The 19276-nt window shown below is 43.5% G+C and overlaps 1 protein-coding gene across 1 annotated transcript in view; it reads right to left on the bottom strand.

Moving 5' to 3' along the window:
• Positions 1-18346, bottom strand: part of SMCO4 (single-pass membrane protein with coiled-coil domains 4) — a 29131-nt gene extending 10785 nt beyond the window's left edge. The window contains exon 1 of the mRNA XM_087759084.1: positions 18120-18346. The gene's annotated coding sequence lies outside the window, so the exon portion shown is untranslated. The remainder of the gene's footprint in view (positions 1-18119) is intronic.
• Between the last annotated feature and the right edge of the window lie 930 nt (positions 18347-19276).

Raw genomic sequence — 19276 nt, 5'->3', positions numbered from 1 at the left:
GCTCTCTGATCCGGGTAATCAAGTTATCAATGAATAAAATAAAAACCTCCACCTTACATTGGAACAGCACCACAGGTTTAGGCTAGAGCTCTTCCTCCGGCAGCCAGAAATCTGTGCCTTTCCCAAATTCCTTTCAAATTACAGAAATGTTCTCAACATCAGCGTGACAACAATGCAATCAGGACACCTTTGGGGGGGGCGGGGGGGGAATGGAAGATAAGAACTGAGACTTGCGACACAGGATGGGTGGGGAGAGTTTTTTATTCCTACCGCTGGTCTCATTAAAATCTCATTCTGTTTACCTCCCAGCTTAAACCTGAAGTCTTATTACATTTCACTAAACAATCCCACATTATAATAAAGCAGCAGGCTTTCCTGCCATGATTGATAGACTCGGTTTGCAATTATTTAAGGAGAAGGCACATAATTACATACAGCTGGATTAGGCTGATCAAATCCCTGTTAGTGTCTGTCAATATACACATAATAAGACAGTGTGACAATAATGTAAACTAATTTAATTGCAGAAAGTTTAATTAAGACTTAATAAAATTACAGGGACAGAGGGCAAAAAAGTTTTGCACAGTCTAACCGAAGGGAGTTGCCCAGCAAAGCCACCCTCTAAACACAAGCCTGGTTTTGCCTCATCAGTTCTGCAACACTGGTTCTTGCCCCACCTATTTCTGTACTCCTGTTTACAGTCCTACTGCCACGACTTTCCACCAGCTCAAAAACTCAGAAGCAAAAGCACACGCCATGGAGCCATGTGTGTAACGAAGTCCATTACAAGCACGCCCAGGCAGTCGGAGAAGGATGTCTCAGAAGTTCCTCTACAACGTTCAGCGAACAGCTATCGATCAGTACCATAGTTCAACCACTGCAAAGTACAAGTGACCTTCTTTTAAAGCACTTATCAAGACTAAAACAGTACATCTCCCTACGTAACAGTGCTCATATTCTCCCTTCTCATTTATTCCTGTACAGCCTTCCTTTCCACTCAGGTTATTTTTAAAGCAATCCGCTATATTCACAGTGCTCTCAGAGAGTCACCAACGATACACAACCGTGGATTAATCCTAATAAGCTTAGCGCAAGATACCAGCTTCATTCCCTGCTGAACAGATCCAAACTTTTCCAAGGGTAGTCACGCTAGTGTTACTAAGTCATCCTTTTTGTGCAACTCATAAGCATACAGATGCAACTGAATTCCTAATCACGGGTAACTTATATTAAATGGTTGGTATAGCACACAAGCCACTTTAGCTTGCGTAAGCCCACGTGTGCAGTGCCAGGGCGATCCGGGCGTGGATGCCAGAAGTCCTGTTGCCCGCACGCGTTCCCTTTCCCCCTTCGCTCTGCGATGACGACTCTACCTGTTCTGCGTGTGCACGTGTGTTGTCACCATTTCTAACCTAGAAGCCTTCGCTCCTTGTACGCCAGGCGTTTTCCGGGAGAGCAACTGAGACAAGAGGGGTGCAGGAGCAGACCTCCTCTCCACCAGCCCGCCAGCAAGCCTGCTTGTGTTTTGCTACATTAAAAAGTAGGATCTCGGATCTCACGCAGGGCAATTCACTGCTCCCCAAAGCACCGATTTTCCCAAGCTACGATTTCCTAGTATGTTCCCTGCCAAATTAAATCAATTTGTGTATCTTATTGAAGAAAAAAACATTGCAGATTTTGATTCATTTTTAATAGTCTCTCTGCCAACTGAGCCTGCTGCTCTGATCTGGTTTACTGGACGATTTGTTAGTTGCTCTGCTCAGCCACCTCTCTGCGGAGGCCCTGCAGTGTTTCAAGAATTTTAGAAAATGCCTAATGACATACAGGATCCTCACTGAAGCCTTATCCAAAAAGGCAGCAAAAATCCTGATTGAGCCCATTTCCCAAACATGAACGTTTCCCAACGAATTACTTTTTGTCAGCTGGGGGAAGGGGAAAAGGAAAACAAGGAAAAACTTGAGAAACCTGAGCACTAGAAAGGATTACAGTGCAATCTGCTGGAAAATATATTAAAATTCAATACTGTGTTAAAACTGTCCAAAAAAATTAAGCCCTCCCCTATTCAATCACATCTCTCCAAAGCTCTCGGCCAGTCTCTCCATGCTAGGGACAAATTGCTGTCAGATAACCTTTTTTGAACAAGTCTATCACTTATCTTGGTTTATGTTCCGTTTCCTTTGGCAGCACAGCTATTTAAGTCACCTTTCTAAGCCAGAGCCTTTGGTAATTTTTCTTTTCTGTTCCACTGCAATTCTTCAAAGCATCATAAAGGCAAATTTAATAAGCACCTCAATTTGTATTGCTTTCTATTTATAATACTGCAAGCACCTGCTGCTGCTGAGATCTAAGCAGGTATCGTTCTGACTTTGTATAGATTAATTCAGATTAATCTTAATAGTTTCATATTTTAGAGCAATTTCAAGAAACATTGCTCCAAGCTGTTGGGTGGGTTGTTTGCTTTTTTTGGTCTTTGGGTTGGTTTTTTTTTTTTTTGTCCTTAGGGGTTTTTTGTTGCTTTTGTGGTGCAGTCAGTTCTCCCCCCCACCTCCCATTTTTATTAAGATGCTGCTGACCGGCTCTTAAAAATACGATTCATTTTGCTTCATTGTTCACATCAGCCAAATTTGATAGTATGTCTTCTGGCATATTCAGCAGATCCCTCTTGTCAATGCAACAGCAGGCACTCAACAATCAAACCACTTCACATTGTACCCTGAACCCATAACAATGGAAGTCAAGTCAGCGTTGGGGCCCACAGACGGTTTGGGAACTGTGGGTGTGCAGGGAATGGGTGTTTAAAGGCGCCTGCCCGTGATCCAGTAGACGCAGGGTTTGGATCACGTATTATTCGACCTTCTCTCAAACCAGGGATATATTAGTTTTTAATCTTATCTAAGTGCCTGTGAACAGCAAGTGACAGCTAAGGCTGCACAGTACAGAAGTTAAGTCCTACGTCTGACCTTTTAGAAGGGCTGAGGAATCATGTCCTTAGGCATCTCTTCGGAGTCTGTCTTCCACAGCTTATGGACAGAATATTAATGGCTGCACCCTGGGCTGTGGACATCCTGGTGTCTGCAACATCAACACCAACTGCTCTTGCTGTTACTTCATTTAACAAGACCACAGGTAGGAAGTTTAATGCAGTGGGGGGCAAGAAAGAAAAAAAAAAACCAAACTGTGATGCAGCACAAGTAGGTGAGTGAGATAACGAAGGCCAGAGAGAAAGAGCAGAAAAGCCCCCTTAGTGCGCAAGAGAGAAAGCGAAACAAAAGGAAAGAAACCAGTGCATGGAAGAAAAGCCGCATGGAAGTGAAATAAAGACTAAAAGAAGCAGATGGAAGAGTCAATCCATCTGAGAAGACTGACATTAATTATCGTTCTTATCTCTGCACTGTGTTTATTTACTCTTAGTGGCTGACAAGCAAGGTTTGTACTTCTCATCTATCTCCTACCTATGTATTTAGGTGTGATATAGCACACTCCTCCACAACCTGCCAGGAGATCGCACAGAAGACTTCACGGGACATTCTGAGGACAATTTCTTCTCAAGAGTGACTCTCGGTGCCTCAAACTCCTACTCCAGAGGGATGCTGTGCTATTTGCCTCTCTGCAACATTTAATATGGGCCTTAAAGGGGTGGGATTTTAAGTGCTTCCATTAAAAAAAAAAACAAAACACCAACGAAAAAAACCCAAACAACAAACATCTTTCTCAACAAAAGAAAGTCTTGTTGCTGTTTTTATTCAGCCCAGTCTTGCCAAGATTCCTGTTAACTTCAAGAGAAAAGCACACTCGTAAATGCATAAGACCAAGTTTTCAAAATTGTTTTTAACTGCATTTGTTGAAAAATTAAGCAAATTAAAAGGCTCAGAGACACAGAAAAACATCATTGTAAGGTACTCAGGATTATGCCCTCCTCTTACTTATCTATCAACAACAAAAGCTCGATACAGCCATTCTTTTGGGAATCCATAGATTTTTAACTTTCTATTAACATGAGAGAGGTGATACAGATTTCCTCAGAAAATAAACGAGCCACGGGGACCTCGCATGTCATTTAAAAAGAGATGCCGCCATATATCTTTTCAGCCTCTGGCTCCAGCTTCCAAATTAGTGTCCCAAGACATCTGTAACCTTCATGCATTCTCATCCTCTTCCACAATTACTTCTTATCACGTGGGGAGGTTTTGAACTTTTGCAACAGCTATATTGAGTAAATCAGCTGTAAACAGACATGCTACAGATACTCCAAGCCGACAGCTAATCGCGATTTTTAGTTTTTCAAGCAAATAGGACAGCCTAAAATGGCAAACATTGCTCTATCTACCCATCCATAAATTAGGAGTGACAATAGCAGATTATTACTCATTCACTCAGAGCATTTGTTTGGCCCTGAGAGAACTGGCTTTATTCCAAGAGCTGGCAAACATTGGTTAATATACATGTAAATGTTTTATTTCTCTCAGAGTAGGCAATTTCACAAAATGAAATACCAAATTAAAGACGACCCTGGTTTTTCTGCTGAAGCCAGTCTCAGATGCAGTGCTGCTGAAAGCCTTTGCAAGCTTTTTCACACCGAGTCAACAGGGAAAAAGCCACCTTTTCTTTTGAGAGTAAGACAATTTCACTGTGGAAACATGAAAGCTTTTATATAAATATTAATCATCGAAGTTGTCCTGGAGTTAAGTGGATGGAGACAGGCTTATATAAGGTTGCAGTACTGACTTGGTGATAGTGAGATGTACTGAAACGGGTTTGCAACCACTGCTCCAAGCAGGCTGTTCCTCAATACAAGAGCTGTGGTGCCAGAACCGCAGCGACCCCAATGTTTAATCTGAGGATACTATAAAATAGCACTTCACTCCTGAGAGTGAAGAAGGGGCATTTTGTCCTTTGAATTTCTAGTGCAAGCATAAAGGAAAAGGAAAATGTTGTTATCCTCACAAACTGCCAATAATTTGAACTGGGAGAAAGAGAGGAGACTAAGAAAAGGGATGGTCATTCAACACAGAGAGGCAAATAAACCAAATATCTGGACAGAAAACGAGGCGGTGGTTTAGCAGAGCCTCTTACTAACCAGTCCAGAACCTGAATATTCTAAATAAAGCCAAGTGTAATGCACCCATACTCTTGAGCATAGGCTCTCCAAAACCCAAGAGAATCAACGAGCACATTCTGTGCATTTGGAGGCGAGGACAGGACATAGCACCTCCAGGAGAACTCCGAGAACCATCTTTTTCCTACAAAGATATAGAGATATCAGAATATATCTAGTTCTACTTACTTCTCCTATCATACAGGCCATCAATGATTGCTTACCCCTCTGTCCAACAGAGAAGTGAGGTTTTTTTCATTAATTAACCAAGCCTTGAAACTAGAACTACAACCACAAAGCAGATTTTTGAGAAGGGGAAGGGAGAAGCATAGCCTTTCATCTACTGTACTGTACCATAGGTATCATCTCATTTTCCTTGAGAGCATGCTAAAATTTCAATCAACTGGGGATGGTAGCAACAGGTCGAAATAGTTCATAAACCTCTAGACAGAAATGACACAATATTAATATATTTCAGAATAGCAAGTTTAGAATGAAATACCAAATAAGGTAGAAAGCATGGCTAAGATCACAGTAACTTGACGAAACCCAAGAGCAAAAAGTGTACAGCACTTAAAAAAACCCAACCATCAGGACAGCTACAGTCAAAATTCACTTCCATCAAGTGAAAGGAAAGATGGAAGATGAACAAACACTGATGGGAATCAACAACTACCAACAGAAGACACCTTCAAAAGATACAGGACTATGTACATGTGGCAAGAGCTGATGAGAAGTTCAGGTCCCACCTGGCAACTTGTGTCAGTTGCTACTACAGTGCTCCACAGGTTTCAGCCAGGTCTCTCCATGGACACGAGCATCTATGGATATGGAATGGACAGCAGATCTGTATTTTATGGAGATAAATACATCAAAGACTGCTGGCATTAGAATTGCTCTTCCTCACATACTCCATTTTAACAGGAAAACAATTTAGACTTTACAGGCTATTACATTAACTAAAGCTACTTTTGAAATATTTTTCATATTATGTACTTCCCAGAATTATATGGATTTTTTTTAACCTGCAGAAAATTACAAAGATGATTACCGCTAGAGCAGGCACACTGTCTAGTACTTGACAATACTCTGCTTTGAACTTTGAACCTAATGCTGCACTTTTCAGTGCTGCTTTCACACAAAGCATACTCTCCCTCCTCTTGTATGCTACTGCTTACATGACACTTTTAGATCTCACAAGGAAATCTGCTGAATGGAAGGGCGACACAACAGAACAAGATAGCACCAGGTTCAGCACTGAAGAGGATTTAAAAATTTATTACAGGGTATCACTTCGACGCTCAATGTTATACGTGGCTGAAATGAATGCACGTGCCTGGCAGAACTGCAAGAGAAGACGCCTCTGTAAAAGGCGACAGCACTATTACCAGATAAGCTACCAGTTAGACATCACTGATTACCACACTGGACAGAGATTTTAACTCATCTAGAGAGCAAACAGCTAATCGGATTTCTTAATGGGCTTCTCTCAGTTTCACTGGGGCTGATGCATACTGCATATAGGATTTGGAAAGAGATTTTTTTTTTCCCCAAATAGCACATACCACTCTCCTACAGCTTTCTGTTATCATCTTGGCTTATGCTTATATAAAGTACCAGATGGAAAGCCAGAAGTTACATGAACAGTCACAAAGAGGTTAATCATTAAATTCAAGCTATGCCAGGGCAGCAACAAAGCTGACCTCCTGAATAAATTGAGCTTGGATAGAGGTAGCATTGATTTTCCTAAAGAGGTTTCATTACTTAACTCTAGATTTGTGACTTCTTTTGAGAGTATGAAGTTAAGAGTTAACCCAAATTTACTATTTCTTTTCTACCCAAACAGAAACCAACCCATTTAAAATGCAGAGAATATGATAGGCCTCCCTCCCTTTCCTTGTTCTCTCCCCTCTGAGAGAAACTGAACTTCACAGGACTTCAAACCTCAGGGAAAAAAAACAAAACAAAACAAAAACAAACAACAAAACAAAAAACCTTAAAAAAAAGAGCTTTATTATTTATTTATTTATTATTATTATATTTATTATTTTATTTATCTTTATTCTACAAGCTTTTCTTCCAGCACTGAAAATTCAATGCATATTTTCTCCCAACTACTTTTATCTCCTTATTGTTCTTAATGCTTTCCTAGAAAGGAGTTTCTTTAGCACACAAGTGAAAAACTTTAATTTGATGAAGGGACAGGGACTGTTTGGAGCCCAGTCAGTGAAAAGACGAGGTAAGCATTTGGATACATGACCCCAAGTCTTTCTGCCATATTTTCTGCTTTCCAACTCTGATCTTCCCATCTTAATTTTTAAAAAGTTATTTACATCAGAATCAACGAGCTGACTATTACAAGCTATACCATTAAACAGAAGAGTTAGTCCTTTACCTCCTTCAAGTATGATAAGGATCATCTACAAAAGCAAAGTGCTCTGAGTTTCCAATTTCCCACAGGTACTCTAAAATATTTACCGAACCATAGCAATTGTGCCCCTGACAAATGGGGCGTCTTACAGAACTTGGGGCTTTCCTAACTTTCTGAAATTATTGTTTTGACTCACTCACATCTCTGCGAACATGAAACTTACTTAGATACGGTCTAAGGAAAAGCAAGGAACATTAGAGAGACTAAGTTAATCAGAAAAAAAAAAAAAGAAAAATAGAAAAACCCAAACAAACAACTACATATCTTTTATAAGAAAAGGGATATAATTTCTTACTCTCCTGTTTTGAAAGCCTTGCCTCTTTCACAGTTAAACAAAGTTTCCCCAAAGAAGCCATCACTGATTGCATCCATTTGGAATTTTTATGTAAACGAGTGTTGGAATATGAAATGGAAAGCCAAAAAAGGGTATTAAATCACAGGATATATACATCCCAGAACCTTGTATGTATCTCTTCAGAGAGCAGGAACAAAAAAAAAAAATTGGACATGAAAAAGAAATAAAAGTAGACAAGAACGAGGACCCTGAAAGGCTTTTTGCTTAAGGTCCCTAATGTCTTAAGAATTTATTAAAAGATGATGTTAGAGCACCTAAATTTCAGAGAATTACTTCAGAGATGGCTCCTGTTGCAGCAGTTTCTGCTGGAATATTTTACTCTGGCTGTCAGCCAAATCTTTGCTATGCTGATGCCAAATAAATGATACCCAATTTCAACGACAGATGCTGTTGTGTTGACACATAATTGATACGTTTATATTCAGGGCTCCCTGGAATTCTGTAACAGCAACACTTTATTCACAAGAAATAAAACTGACAGCAGAATTCAAAGGGACTTGCACATAGCTCATGCCACTACGCTGCTGGTATTGCGAGTCTGGAGGGAAGAGATCACTAACTATCCAGGGTGGTCAGCAACAGTGGAGACAACCAATTTTCCAGGGCAATGGAAAATATGGAGAGGTGGCCCCGCAGTAAAAGTTAACTGGCTCAGCCAGAAACCAGCTTGCTCAGAGAAACAGGAAACCTGAAAGTTTTCAACACAAGTCACATATCCCTTTCCTGCAGAGCTTGTAACTGCGTAGGAGATGGAAGTCATAGAAACGCCACAGCACTGAAGTAACAGATATGTCCATAATCTCCTTCTTTCTTTGACTTCCTTGGTTTCCTAGGCAGGAAACAGATTAGCAACCTTTAAAAATATATTTAGCAAAGGTATGTTCCAAAGAAAACATTATATACCCCCTCCTTGCACGTTCACTCTCCTGTAGATAACTTCAAATAAACTTTCATAAGTAGTATTTAATTTGAAAAGCAACTATATCCCTCCCCAAGCTTAACAAACCTTCAGCATCTACTGTAATTCTTACAGGGGAAAAAAAAAAAAAGCAGATGACATTGCAATATATGCCTACAACCTAAATTTTCTTTATTTTTAGTAACACAGCATCATATTGTTTTCACACAACGAATAAAAACAGAATGAAAATATTCAGACAAAAATTCATACCCACTCATTTCACAAAAAAAGAAAAAAAAACCAGCAACAACTGAAATTCAGCACAGAAGACAGCAGCAAATAAACGCCATATAGCAACGTTTTCAGTCATTTATCCAGATAGTATATGTTGTTCAACAAACATGCAACACGGAATATCCTGCCATGATGCCTCTTTTTAATTAAAGTTAAGCTTAAAAATACTTTTGAATTGCATTATAAGGGGATTATCAAATACATTTGAAGCTTACAGATGAAGAGGCATCACTACCTGGAAGTCTTTTCAACCCCTGGAAAACGTGTTTTGTTGACTGTTTCTTAAACTGTGTTTTAGAACACTGATCACAGCCCAGAAAGCTTCTGCAGTGTAATATGTTTCTGCTGCTTCTGGGCTCTTATCTGGCTCTCAAATACTGTCTGTGCTTCTCTGCTAGTACCACAGGAAAGATTTCTTCCTCCAGTCACCTCTTTCCTTACATTATACGAAAAAGGGACTGAAAATACCGATGTTAATTCTTCAGACTCTGCACACTGCAGCTCTTTCCTTTAATTCTTCCTCTCCTGTGCCTTGAAGGGTTGCTAAGGCCAAAACTGTCAGAAGACTTCTCTTCACACCGAATTTCTCCTTCAGGAGTGCCCAGCACAGAGCATAAAGGTAAAGTTATTCAGGGAAAAAATATCCATTTATCATGAAAGCTCATACCTCTCAAAATCCCAAAATTGTGATTTAGTCCAGCAACATGGGATATGTAAAATATCCAGGATTATATCCTTGGAAAGGCATGAAGTGGTTGAAAAGGTCAAGGAAGCGCATTAAGTAGAAAAGCTTTAGGGGCAAGTGGGTTCTTTCCACTGTCACAAGAGGCACTGGAAAACCAATCTTTGCCAAGAAAACACATGCAGATATTAAAAATTTAAGCACCAAGCGCATAGGTACCTTCTTCTGAAAACCCCCCAAAAACCCCAAAGCAAACCAACCAAAAAAAACCCAAAACAAAACCAAAAACCAACCAACGACACCCAAAAAAACAACCCCCCAAAAAACCCCACAGAAGTTTTGCAAAGTCACAAAGGAGAGCCGAGACTAACCTCCCACTGGCACCTGGGCATCTCAGGAGCATGCACAGAGAATGAGGAAGGGAACATGAAAAAACAGCCAAGCCAGCTGTCAACAGCTTTGATTTACCAGCACCAGTCATGGGGCATGACGGGGCAGTACACCACAGGCAGACCCAATCTTTCTCACTTCTGTTCAGAGAAGATCAGATGCAAACCAGCTCCAGTTCAAAAGCTGCAGTGATTGGTTAGACTGGTGCTGTGCCTAAGCTAAAAAAGGCCAGTCTCTCAGCACTGCATTTTAAATTGAGCACAGCACTGAAATAACAAAGCTAGAAGGCTTACAGAGAAGATCCAACTCCTGTCTAATTATTTGAGAGTGTGGGCAGAGAAGCATAGGTCAGTCTGCAAGGCATTGCATAGCTACACCCTATCTGCGTTAGGAGGGGCATGATTAGTCCAGGAGGAGATCAACGTTAAGACATACAGACCAACTTGAATATTTCTCATTGTTACTGAATTTGCTCCAAAGATTTATTCCTATAGGTTTCTTTGGGTGTTTGGAACTCTCCTTGCTCCCCCTTAAGCACACACTAAATTTAATAACTTTCTTTTTTAAAAAAATCATCATGTTCAATAGTAATAACCCATCCTGTTATTAACAAAGGCAAGGATTTGAAAAGTCAAATGGATTTTCACTCCTACTTCTACTATTGGCTTCTGCATTTTGTTCTGTTTGGACACAGAACAGAAAGGTCTCACTTTCTCCTACTGGGGAAAGCAGTGCTATAGCTGGAAGACATGGAAAAAAACAATAAAATGACTGTATGCAAATATTTCCATTTCTCTTCCCCCATTTGCAATGTCATTTAAAAAAAAAAAAAGGCAAAAGCATGTTTGTTGGAGATTACTGTACAATGAGTTAACATGCTAAATAAATAATCAACAGAAAGAAGTAAGTCAGCTTCAACTTTTAGAAATGTAAAAGAAACAGTTCAGGCAATCATATTTCAGAGCAAATCTTACTTTTACAGACACGGTTTCCTATCCTGTTAAATATTTCTCTTACCACTGTGGGAAAGACTTAAACAATGGAGGGAAACTGGCTAAGGCTTGCTCTGCAGACTGAAATAATCTCCATTCGGCAGCCAGAACCAGCATCAAGACTTCTGAACAACGGTATCAAACCCAAACATTTGGGCAAGAAGTTGACACGCACCCCGTTCCTCCATGCTGAAGTCCTTCACCACAAGGAACTCCAAGTCTCCAAACCTTCAAACATACCTCATAGATCATAACAGTATAACTGCAATCCATTCCTTTAAACAGTTACCAATTCAGTAAACTTGAGTTTTTCTGATGCTATGCAGCATCGCCACCTAAACCCCTCAAGCCACTTAGGACAGATGCTTATCCTTCAGTTTCTGTCCTAAACTCTTGCTAGAGTTTAACTGTACGCTCTCCCATCCAAAGCAGGCTGCACCCTGATGGTGGGCGCAGTGGGTTGATGATGAGACCCAGCAAAGTAAGTGTACTGGTTTCTAAGCATCCCTAAGTTTGCAGAAACAACTACAGGTGAATTCCCTGAGCCTTTTTATGGCACAGCTGCAGGCTCAGAGCCATATTTTATACTGGCACCAGTAAGGCCTAATAAAAGGCTCTGACTCTTATTTGTATCATGACAGCCATGTACCTAAGCTATGTTCGAGGGTGCACTTTTATAACTAAAAGCTGTATCCTGCAGCTTCACCTGAACGATTCCTTATTTTTGTTATCCTTCTAGTTAGGTGTCAAAGTCAAGCACAAGATCTTTCATGACGCAACGATGCTATATAAAGTGTAAGATGCTATTGACATCTAGCTACCAGTAAGCAGCCATGCTAGGAACAAACATTTTAGAGGCAAAGCACTTCAGGGAGTTTTAATAACAGATTTATATAGCACACCTCCTCTCTAGACCTGATACTAAGCACTGCACCATGGTCAGAGAACTCCTTTCCAAATATACAAACAAAGCCAAGGTGTCAAACGAAAACAAACTGACATTGGGTGAAAAAGCAGTGAGACCAGTTTATAAACAGAAACCAGCCTGAGAAGGAGACAGATATGCACACTAAGGTTTGGTACGTCCAAATCATGATTATCCATACCTCTAGCATGATACAAAGCCCAAAATCAACATAGCCTGAACACAAGGTTTTTATATTTAGCAATTGAGAAGGCTCAAGGAGCCTCATTAAAGACCCTTGTCAAAGAGCCTATCGGAAGGCAGATAGTATTTCAAGCATTAAAGCCCCCCCAGCCACCTGCTCTGATTTAATTTTTTTCCAAGTTTACCATCAACAGCTCTTCAACTCTTTAACCATAGCATATCTTTACTCTTAATAATTTTTTTAGAGCTGCCTATGGCCAAAAATATATAAAAAAAACCCCTCACAGTTACACAAGTGCTTGTAAACAGAAGTACCAAGGCAATACAGAGTCCCAATCAAAATGGATTGGGTTGGTTACTGCCAGAGTCTAAGGGCTGCCCATATAAGTAAATATAAGGCCACATCATTCTGCACTCCCCCCCAACCCACGAGCATATTTCAGCCTGGAGAAGTCATTTGTGCCTGCAGCAGGGCAGGCCGCATTTCTGCTCTTCATGTGACAAAGACACAAACACATTGGTTTAGGCAGAAGCAGCTTTTGCCATGATGCTGCTCTTTATTTTCCACTCTTTTTGTGAAATACAGAGACAATTTCTGAGCAAAGCCTTTGGGGAAAGAGCTTTACTCAAAATCACTAGTCCTCTGTCTAGCACAATAAGAGGAGAGAATGCAAATTAGTTTCAATAAAAGCAGCTGGCAATCAATAAGGAAGGGCTGGTCTCCAAGAGTAAAACTGGTTCCTCTAAGGATAAAAGTTAAAAGAGGAAAAATATAAGATGAATAAAGGAAGAACAAAAGTAAACAACTTGGGGGGGGGGTGCACAGAAGGAGAAAAATCTAACGATGCACTAAAAAAAAAATCAGACAAACTGACAAAGAACAGCTGGGCGTAAAAAGGAAAGAAAAATACAGATAACTATAGTGTAAAGAAAAGGATCATTAGAAAAAGTCTAATGGAAAACATGCGCAATCCAAACAAGACAAAACAAAAATCATGAAAGGGAGCAGGTAAGAGGCTAGCTGGCACTAAGGCTTAAGGCACCAGTCATGAGTTCACGTTCTAGCCTGGTTTGCAGGCATTGGTAAGTCTGATAATGAGTTTCAGCATTCCTGCTACCACACATCTGGCCATTTCACAAAACCTTGTACACTCGTCTCCTCTGACCTTCTGCCATAATGCAGAAAGTCAATACCCACCTGAGCAGACCAAAACCCACCCACTCTGCACACAGTCAGACTCCTTTCCTAAGTCCCTTCACCTCAGGAAGTCCACAGGCACCTGGAAAGGACTGAGAAAAGCCCAGCATTATTGTTACCACCTGTTTAAAGAAAAAAAATAATTCCTCGAGATTGACACTTTCACTCAGTCTCCCTACTATTGTGTCTAATTTTTCTACACCAATTAGAGGGAGAATACATTATGGTCACAGAAGCAGCCTTCCCTTGCAGCTGTTACAGATAGTACTTGATATAAAAGGGAAAATACAAGTGTTTTGACACTGTTAGCAACCTCCGCTCAGGAGAAACCTAAAAATCAAGTGTCTCGCATACTGCAAATCATTTACCCTCTGTCATCCATCTACAAACCCAGCTCCAGTTTCTGGTTTTATCAACATCCTCCACCAAACGCTTGGTTAACATGGAGCCAAGGTCCCTATCTCGCATATGTCTTTAATATTGCATATTAGCAAACACGAAGACAAGCAGCTACTTTGCTCAGCAGCTTTTCAGCCCCAGAGAATCTCACCAGCAAACTATACAACGTAACTCCTTTCATCCCGAGAATGTAGCCCCCTGTTTAATAAAGTAGCTGCTTAAATAGTATACCTTAATTATCTGAGGTGGAAAGTGGTGATTCCTCCACTCACATGAAACCGCAGGGGAAAGTCCTACCAGTGCACACCCTTTATTTAGATTAAGTTTTGACCAGCATACTGATGGACTAGACAGAGAAGTCTCTGCCAAGTTGCTAGTACACTTAAAATTATGCTTATACTTTCAGTACTTTAATACATAATAATTCAACTAGGGCACACCCTGCACTTTGAGAAATTCTACAAGACTTCTAATTACAAAAGTGGCCAGAAACTTCTAGTCACGCTGACATCTAAAGGCACAGAGCTCACATTTTAAAGAGAGAAAGGAGTGGCTAACTTCTTTGCAACTAAAAATGGTGTACAAGAAATCAAATGAAGCAGGATGGAGAAGACAAAAAAAAAAAAGCCTGAAACTAAACCAGTGGTAGGGCAAAAGACAACAAAGAGAATATTATCACACATTCTCATCCCCTCAAGGTACACGTGTGCCTAAAGGGCTCACAAATGTCTGATCTCTGGCTGTTTGCCACAGTCAACATACAAAGCCTGCTTCCTCTATTGCTACAGCAATTATTTTAGGGTTTGTCTTAACAAGTAAAAATCTCTCTCTCTCTCAAAAAAAAAAAAGAAGTGGGGGGAGAAGGGCTGCACCGTTGCAGAGTTTTACATCGACAACCTCATGACCTGACACCACTGCTAAGACAATTACAGCATTTTAACAGCACATTTCCCTAAGGTAGCAAGCAGTTAAGACCTTTATATACTGAAAGAGATGCCCTTCCACATTAGCATGGCCTATTAGCCACAAACAGGATTAAGAGCTCAGCAAATCCTCACACAGCCCACATCTGTCAACATAACTCTTTCCCATAATGGGCAGAAAGGAAGGTAACTTCTCAGCTTTATTGAGCACTTACTGGAAAGCTTATACTGCAATAATTAAAAAAAAAAAAAGAAAAAACAAAACAAAAAGGGAGCAACACAGAACAGCACAATCATGGAGACCCCTCAGGATCTCTGACCCTGTGAAAAAAATGCCACCTGGTTACAGAACTTGTGGTCTTACAGAGCCGCCCTGCCATTGCTCTGGTGGCCTGTACAGCAATCCACTTTAAGGGATCTCCACAGAAGACAACAGCCAAGATCTCTTTGCAGGACATTTCTCCAAGCATGACAGAATTTCCATAATCAGTCAAAACACAGAGAAATCCAGACTGGCATGCAACACAAATTGCTATTGGACATCATGGACATCTACCCATAGATGCTTCTTGCAGTGCATGACAGAGAGACTAATACGGAGACAGAGATCATTTTATTCTGGAGCACCCGGACCAAAGTAGTTGAATCAAGAGATGCCAGATCCATTCTCAAAGGGCTCAGATGGCTTTAGGAGCAGCTGGGGCACAGCTGTAACAGTAAATGCAAAACCCAGCCCAATTCAGCAGAGAGAATTAGTGTTCAGTTCTATCAAACCCTGATACCACTGTAGAAGATCAATGCATTTCTCTCTGAGGGCAGTCCTCATGACAGCGGTGCTACCTGCTGAACCAGGGCAGGTCTCCTGTGACTCTTCATGGAGAAAATCTTTCAGCTCCTCTACACCACTGCTTCTTGGTAGTGCACACACCATTGGGATAAGCCTTGTGGGGCTTCAAAGTAACAGGCAAGGGAGAAAGACGATGGAGGAGGAAAATTTGTAACAAAAATGAACAAGGAAACTGCATTACATTACACATTAAGTGCCAGGGCCAAAAGATTTAGTGTATAGTCTATCTACCATCCCATAAGTCAGCTCATATCACCTCATCAGCATATATATCTTATCTACATGCAAAAGCATTTCACTGTCTATTTAATGCACGGAAAAACACAATTAGTTTAAAAAAAAAAATCGAGATTATTTTGCTAGCATACAGTAGCGACCAGTGAGGAAAGAGCCCACGCTCTCACTGTTACTATACACACCTCCAAACCAGCAGCAACAAACCAGTGGTCAGCTAGGGAGTGTGACCGAGGGTTGTCACCTCACACGGGGCAACTTCCACACAAGCCTCATGCCCCGGGGTAGCTCCAAAGCTCAGGTGGTGTTCCACAGACAGGAGCTGTGGGCATGCGGCCACTGCTAAACATTTTACGGTCCCTGCTAAGTATCTTAGGTCTCACACAAAGCAGTCCTATCGGTCTGTGAACACCAGTCACATCCCAAAAGGGTGCTAAGGATGCTAAGGACTCCCTAGAAGGAGGGCTTTCCAATGTCCACCTTGGCAGTGTCTGAAGATGTCTGGCTCTGCAAATGGCTTGTCTTTATCTCTGTACATGTGCCAGTGCTGTCCATGCTTTTCTGTATCACCCTGCATTTGTGGTCAACAGCTCCACCAAAACCCTCTCGAGGAGCAGAATAAGAGACCTCTGCAAGTCCACGCTGGAAAAAAGCACTAAAGAAACAGGTAGTTCCTAGAGTTTCCCATGCGATAAGGGGTATTTGACAGCTGCAACCAAAATTCCTGTTGGTAGATGTCCCTTCTCAGTTTCCCACTAAACATGAAGGAAAGCAGCAACTAAAATTGCTGTGACAAGGAGCAGTTCATTTATCTGACAAAGATCAGTGAAATTTCTACATACAAAGGTTGAGAACGGTCTAAAATCAGCTTGCTTCTTAACTTCAGTCTAGGAGGTCTGTATGTTATAAATAGGCCACTAAAAGGCAGTTAAGAGAGACAGCGAGAGCAAAAAGTTATTAAAAATGTACTAATGAGAAACTCGTTTCACTTTTTTTTAACAGGTCATCAGGGAATTCCTACGAGGCTTCTGGTTCATTTAAAGGAGGAAATTTTTAACAAAGCTAAAAATAACCGACAATCACATTTTCAGAAGTGAGAGAAACATGGAAACCCCAGGGGGTCCCAGCCCCGGGTGGTACCACACAGGCAGATAAAAAAGCTTACACAAATTTCAGGCAGGATCGGGACCCCGGGATGGAAATCTGTGACACGAGAACATTTATTTTCTTTAGTGCTTTAAAAGAAGGTTTGAACCATAACCGGTTTAGAAACATAACAGAAAATATTTTTTTTTTTTTTTAGGTAACCAACAATAAGGAGAACCAAAAAGCTACAAACCAAACTCACGCCAGCACATCGGAGGAACAAAACACGCACAAATGAAGGCACGGTGCTTAAAAAAAAAGAGACAAAAGCCACATTTTTACATTCAGAACGCGTTATCTTGATTTTTTTTTTCCTGGGTCACCTTTTAATGCTTTCCTGAGATTTTTTTTTTTCAACAGGCTGCTTAAACACAGGTCTCGGTCGTTTCTCAGCACGACTGTACTCGCGACTGGGGAACCGAAATTAAGGGGGGGGGGGGGGGGAGGAAGCAAAAACATAAAACCCGAAAGTCGTCTGCGGGTCTTTTTAAGAGTTATCTTCCTCATCAATCTCTCCGCAGCGCTTCTCGGGGGCTGCGACTGAACCCCAGCGGCGCGGCCCGCCTCCCGCCCCGCTGAGCCGGCGGCACACCTGAGCTCCCCGCCCGCGGCGGCATCTCTGCCCGCGGCCGCTTCCTGTCAGGGCCCGGAGCCAGCCGCCAGCCGGGCCGCCCCGCCGAGAGACGCCGGGAGGGCGCCCCGAGCCGCCCGCCGGCCGGGGCCCCCCCCCCCCCTCGCCTCACACACGGCCAGGCGGCGGCTCTCCCCCGCCCGCCGCCGAGCCACGCTCGCCTCCCGCCTCTCCGCCGCCGCACCCAGCCCGCACACCGGCTTCTAAAACTTTCCGGTTTTAACCGCGGCGCCCCGGCCGCCGGACCCCGGGCCGCTCCCGCTGCCCCGGGAAGGAGCGCTCGGAGCCGAAGTCCGCAGGAAGTTGGCCCGCCCGGGAGCCGAGCCCGCTGCCCCGCCGCTCCCCCGGTGTAGCGCCGGCTCGACCCCTGCCCCCTCAGCGCTCCCCGCCGCCCCCGTCCCAGCGCCTCCAGCACGCCGCTGCCGCCCGCACCCACCGCCCCGCCGGCCTCCCCCGGGACAGCGGGCGGGAGCGGGCCGCCGCGCTCCCTTACTTGGAGTTGCGCTCAGCCGAGGGACGGGCAGCGGCGGGAGAGGGGCAGAGTCCGAGCTGGCCGCCGGCAACTTCCCCGCTCAGCCACACGTGGGGCTGCGGCGCGGGCTGGCTTCCCTCGCCGCTCGGCGCAGAGGACGTGGCAGCTCCCTCCCCGGCCGCGCCGAGCCGAGCCGAGCCGCGCCGCGCCGGAGGCTCCTCCCGGCCCCGCTCTGGCGGAATGCGGGGCGCCCTCTGCCGCACGCCGAGGGACCCGCTGCCCCCGAGCCTCGCCCCGGTTCCCCTCAGCCGCGGCTGCGCTGCCGCCGCCGAGGGGACGCGGCCGCCCCGCTCCTGCGGCGGCGCGGGGCGCTGAGGGGAGCCCAGCCGCGAGAGCGGGAAGCTGAGGGGCGGCAGGAGGGAGCCGGCGGCCCGCAGCGGGGCGAGCAGCGCCCGCCTGAGGGGAAGCCCCGGGTGCCTGTGAAGTTGGGTGAGTTACGCCCGACCCCCCTCCCGCCCGGGACCCCTCCGGTGTCGTCCCGCTGGCTGCGGGGGACAGGAGCGCGGCAGGGGGTGAGAGAGGCGAGCGTGGAAGTCGTTGGCAGTGCAAAATCCCACACGGCGCTGCATGGAAGGCGTTACTCCAAGCCCTGTGATGTTGGATTTATTGGTGAATTAAAAAGGAGAATGCCGAAATAGGTGAAATCACAACCACAGTTGCTTTCTGGCATATCAGCAGGATGGAAGTGCTTGTTAAGTTGCTCAAACTCTGCAATAATGGGCCTAAAATAAAAATGGAGAGCAGCCCCCACATCCTCCAGGAGCAGGGGTGACTGGGGACACCGGGGGGACTGAATTTGCTGAGGAGCCCTGTCGCACCCAGCCCAAACCGCTGTTATCTGCGTACCGGCAGGGCCCCAAAACATCTGTAGCTGCTTCCCAGTTTCCACGGTTTAGGCTGGCTCCGCCACAGAGGTACTCTTCTTTCTTACTAAGGAGGAGACCTCTCGCCCTGTTCCTAAACAGACAGTAGCTGTAACTGGTAGAAAACAAAAGACCTCAGACATCTATTTGCATTTTCTTCCTTTCAGGATTGCACATTTCGAAACTACAAGACATTACCTGGGCTTCATGGTTGCAGAGCGCCTGAGACTGAGGTTTTTGCTGAAAAGGTCAGTT

This window comes from Nipponia nippon, unplaced genomic scaffold, assembly GCF_047370975.1.
Source record: "Nipponia nippon isolate SJK-2023a ecotype South Korea unplaced genomic scaffold, ASM4737097v1 scaffold_2, whole genome shotgun sequence".
Classification (NCBI taxonomy): Eukaryota; Metazoa; Chordata; class Aves; order Pelecaniformes; family Threskiornithidae; genus Nipponia; species Nipponia nippon.
Note: the sequence above shows the minus strand (reverse complement) of the source record. Positions and strands in the feature narration are given on the sequence as shown.